Source organism: Otolemur garnettii, unplaced genomic scaffold (assembly GCF_000181295.1).
Source record: "Otolemur garnettii isolate 467f Iridium unplaced genomic scaffold, OtoGar3 scaffold00090, whole genome shotgun sequence".
In the NCBI taxonomy this organism is placed as follows: domain Eukaryota; kingdom Metazoa; phylum Chordata; class Mammalia; order Primates; family Galagidae; genus Otolemur; species Otolemur garnettii.
This window is the reverse complement of record NW_003852485.1, coordinates 474786-479695: the sequence shown is the minus strand read 5'-3', so window position 1 is coordinate 479695 and position 4910 is coordinate 474786. Positions and strand designations below refer to the sequence as shown.

Below are 4910 nucleotides of genomic sequence, written 5' to 3'. Positions count from 1 at the left end.
GCCTCAGTTTCCTCATCTGCAAAATGGGGATAATGAGAGCATTTACTTCGTAGAGCTGTTCAGATTATTAAAGAAGACAATGGAAGTAAAAAAACATTTAACATAATGCCTGTATATAATAAGTAAACAAAAAACACCAGCTATAAGCACCACCATAAGCACCACCATCTTATGAACATAGCTATCAACATAGGTCCTTCTTTCCTCACATAGTTTGCCATTAGTGGGTTTCAAAATATCTCACATACTTCATAGCAATAAATTATAAATTAATCACATTGGCCAGGCAAAAATTTCAGCACTTTGGGAGCCACGGTTGAAAAACTGCTAGACGCCAAAGTACAAGACCACCTTGGGCAACATAGCAAGACTCCCATATCCACAAAATTCTTTTTAATTGGGCGGTGCCTGTGGCTCAAAGGAGTAGGGCACCAGCCTCACATACCAGAGATGGAGGGTTCAAACTCGGCTCCGGGCCAAAAAAAAAAATTTAATTAGCCAGGTGTGATGGCATACACCTGTAGTCTTAGCTACTTGGGAGCCTGAGGCAGGAGGACTGCTGGAGCCCAGGAGTCGGGGGATGCAGTGAGCTATACATTCTGGGTGACAGAGCAGGACCCTGTCTCTAAAAATAAATAAATAATAAATCACACTGGAGACAAGGACTGGCATTTCACAGAATTTAGCAGAAAGGCTCACAAAGGGAATGTGTTTTACACACATTTCACATAAAAGAAAACACTTTCAGTTCTTAGGAACAGAAGCAATACAAAAAGGTCTTTGAAACTAAACCAAGTTTTTACACCTATCAAAAAGCAGAAGACTCAAAAGCTCATTCTTAATATAATTAATTTTACTTAAACATTATCAGACTATGAATAAAGTGTTTATACCTAATATAATGTCATACTCACAGTAATGTTTGGAACCCTAAATGGTAAAAATTCCACTTTTCCTTTATCCCTCAAGTTAGTATCTGATTAGAACCTGGTATTGTTAGAGCATGTTCATGCCGAATTTTAAAAAAATAAATTTTCAATGGATAACTCTAAACAGCAAGTCCTTCAAAATTATATTAATCTGTATTTGGAACACACGAATTTTTTTTCAATTTTTCAAACTTTTCTTCAGGGATACCCAATAATTCATAAAATTCAAACAAAATCATTACAGTGTTAGCTGTTCGGGCTTATCATTCTGTTTCTTAGTTCGGTATTCATTTTTTACTCCCCAATCCATTCTGCAATTAAATACTATTACTTCTCAGACTGTTGCTAAATCCTTTTTAAACTACTCCATATTTGTGAAATGTAATATCTGTATTCTCTGATTTGCAGAAAGTAATTAGGAACTTCTTTCTCTTACTTTCTTAAGAACTTTTTTCTGTGGAAGCTCTATGAGCAGTCACATTAAACTTAATTATATAAATAAGATTTTGAAAGCAAGATTTTCCCTATGTTAGAAGAGTGAGGATGGAATTATCATAATTTTCTATTGTAGAGTCTCCTAATGTCAGCACCCAAGTAAAAATATTTATTGAGTACAGCAGTCTTTCAGTATCTGTGGAGGACTGGTTCTAGGATCGCCCTTGGATTCCAAAATATGTGGAGGTCCGAGTCCTTGACATAAAATGATATGACATTTGCATATAACCTATGCTAATCCTCTTCTATACTTTAAATCATCTCTACATTACTTATAATACCTAATACAATACAAATGCGACACAAATGGTTATCACACTATATTAAATTTAGAGCGTCGTGATCACATAAATGATCACGGGAGACACAGATTGCCAGTATACGCTAGTGGCTTGCCTTCCAAGTCACAAGAGATTTCCAGACTTGCCAGGAGAATGTCTTGTTCTCAGTAATTCCTCAGATGAGTTATGATATTGGTGGCTGTTATAGTAAGTATGATGTTTAATCCTCTATATTAGAGAATAATGACAAGGAAAAAAATGTGTACACATTCAGTACAGATGCAGTTTTTCCCCAAATATCTTCAATCTACAGTGGGTTGAATTCATAATCCATGAATACAGAGGACCCACTATACTATATTCAAACTTACTGGCTTGTACTGTAAAAATTTATCATCTACAGGGGCTGGGCAGGAGGGCTTGACATAAACCCATAAAAAATATATAAAGAGAAAGCACAGCAATGTAGAGTAGAAAAGCCTCTCCAACCAGGTGAACTAGATTTGAATCCTGGATTCACCACCAATCACTATATGATCTAGAACAAGTCACCTTCTTCTAGACCATTGATTTTCAAGTGGTGTGCCATGAGAGGGTCTTAGGTGTGCCACAAAAATTTTAAAGATCATTAATCATTTTCAAAAGAAGTTCAAAGCACAGTAAGTATCTTTCTATTTTTACTTGTTTTTTTAATCAACATAATTTAAGGGTGCCGTGAAACTTTAACTACAGGTTTAAGTGTGCTGTGAGATAAAAAAAAAAAAAAAAGATTGAAAAACACTATTCTAGACTCTCAACTTCATGTATAAAATGAGGATAATATCTATCTAGCAAGTCTGTTCTAAGAATAAATCGAAAGATAGTAGCAATCCAATACAGCTCCTGGAACATCTTAGGTACTCAATAAAGGTTGTTGATACTATTACTCTCTTAGAACCGGAAGAAATTATTTAATCCAATTCTCTCATTTTCCAGATGGGGTTAGCAAAGTATCACAAAGAATATGAAATGTAAAAATCAGTGCAACAACAGTACATGACAAGTTCATGAGCAAGAAATCACGAGTATTCAGGCCAACTTTTGCAAGTGGACAATTAAAACATGGTTGTCAACCTAGATACTAAGCACAAGGTTTATATGACAAGTTTAAAGATAGGATGAACCCATGTCAGAGAGATTAAAATTCAGCTTTTAATGAGAGTGGCAATATATTATTTACCAAGCACCTTGTGGAGTAGGGGAGAGATTTTCCAAAACCCAACAGGTGAGGCAACAGTAAAAGATCATGACTTCAAAAAGTTTCTTTTCTCTTAACCAGTTTGATGAGAGTATTTCAAAATGTATATGAAAACACCACACTGTACCCGGTGATTGCATTAATGCACACAGTTATGATTTAATAAAAAAAAAAATTTCTTTTCTTGGGAAGACTCAATTTTATTCTGAGACAAATTGAAGATGATATTCAGGCTCTTCACAAAATACAACTTGACTAAACAGACCTTAGCTCTATAGTTACTTCAGAACCACCATACATCTTAATCTCTATACATGCACAATGGCTCATACAATTTGCTTAAAACATACACAGTTCAAACTTTAAATGAGTCAGTTGTTAGCCTTTTGTGAAAAGAAGACAGCCATTATGTTAAATCACTACCACAAAAACTGTATTCAATTTTTTGTTATTTCAACATTACCGCTGCCTGTCTTGTTTTACTCAAACATTAAGTCAGCATCACTGATAACACACTTTTGTGAGCAGTGAAAAGAACTATTTTCACACAAAAATTCTATGTCTACTCTAATTTTGAAAGCCTCTCTCTCCTCTGCTTTTCTCACAGAACTTTTGGTTACCATTTTAATTTCAAAACTTTTTCAATCATTAAATTTATATTTATTTGACTTTCATAAAGTTTACTTTTTTTTTTGATAAACACATAGACATATCCCCAGAAAAATTAAGTTCCAGGTGGTAACACAGCAGATTCCTACTTTACTGAAAACAGGAAATGCAATCAATTCACTACTACTCAAAGAGGACAATGTTAAAAGTAAGTTAACAGGCATAGTAGGAATAACCACGCTGTTTCTGAAAACATTCAAGATTAACAACAGTGCATCCGTGAGGACTCTTATTTTTTTTAAGGCAGTTGGAAACCTAACACTAAGAGTAAAAGGTCAAGGCCTGTAAGGAGGGGAAATGATAAAGCAACCGTGCATTCCATTGGAAAGCTAATTTTATTCCCTCTCGTTTACCTGCTCGCTTGGAAGTTTTTCAACACAAAAACAACTATCAATACAGCAGAGTCAAATAGGCCATAAACAGGAATCTTCCCTGTATAGAAAGTGAGGTTGCCAAGATGTTGTTAATTCAACGAAGCAGAAGGGGAAGGAGAAAGAAGACCACATCCGGGCCTGACCCTGCCAGAGATCCGGGGAGCCAGGGAAGAGCAGGAAGGGGCCTGTGCTCCTCCCTGAAGGCACCAGCTTCCAGTGGCAACTCGGCTGGGCAGCGTGACTCAGGAAAGCCCGGCGCGGGCAGCGGCCTACCACGACTGCCTCCCCGGCCCTCCCAGGCCTGCTTTGGGGGGCCTTACCTGAAGGCAGGCAGAGGCAGGATGGTGCGTTCTGGACCCTTGTCTTGCCACTGCGGTGACCCGAACGCGGAGGCAGCAGCAGCAGCTGCTCAGACTCGACCCGCACTGACTCCGCGAACCGGTGATGAATCAGCCCGATTCCATTCAAAAGAGTTGCCCCGGCCTCCGCGGCGAAGCACTTCCGGGTTCACTGCTCTACTTCGGCTTCCGTTCCCCCGACGGCCAATTGGAGATGACCTGGGAGTCCGGCGGGTGTTCCCGAGGACAGCGCGGGACCGACGGCGCGGCGGGGAGGGCGAGGCGGAAGTTGGCGGCGGGGCCGCTCCAGCCGCTCGCAGGTCCTGCCTTTTCTGCCAGCTCCGCGCTCCGCTGCTGCTGCCAAGATTTGGGACGGCGGCACATCCAGCCCGGGAGCTGACTGGCTAGAAATGGAACTATTAGTATTGCGTAGTTCGGACGCCTTTGGTGTTGGAGTTCACCGCCATTGTGACCTTCCTCAAAAACTGAAAGGTCCGCTTGAACTCGACTTGACTTGGTCAGCTGAGAAGCAGAAAACAGTGAGCGCTGGGATTAGAGGAACGGTGAGACGCTCTTTTCCGTCGTGC

The 4910-nt window shown here is 39.6% G+C and overlaps 1 protein-coding gene across 1 annotated transcript in view; it reads right to left on the bottom strand.

Moving 5' to 3' along the window:
- PSMD14 (proteasome 26S subunit, non-ATPase 14) overlaps window positions 1–4494 on the bottom strand; it is a 94711-nt gene extending 90217 nt beyond the window's left edge. Inside the window, exon 1 of the mRNA XM_023516335.1 lies at window positions 4306–4494. The gene's annotated coding sequence lies outside the window, so the exon portion shown is untranslated. The remainder of the gene's footprint in view (window positions 1–4305) is intronic.
- Window positions 4495–4910: the final 416 nt, after the last annotated feature.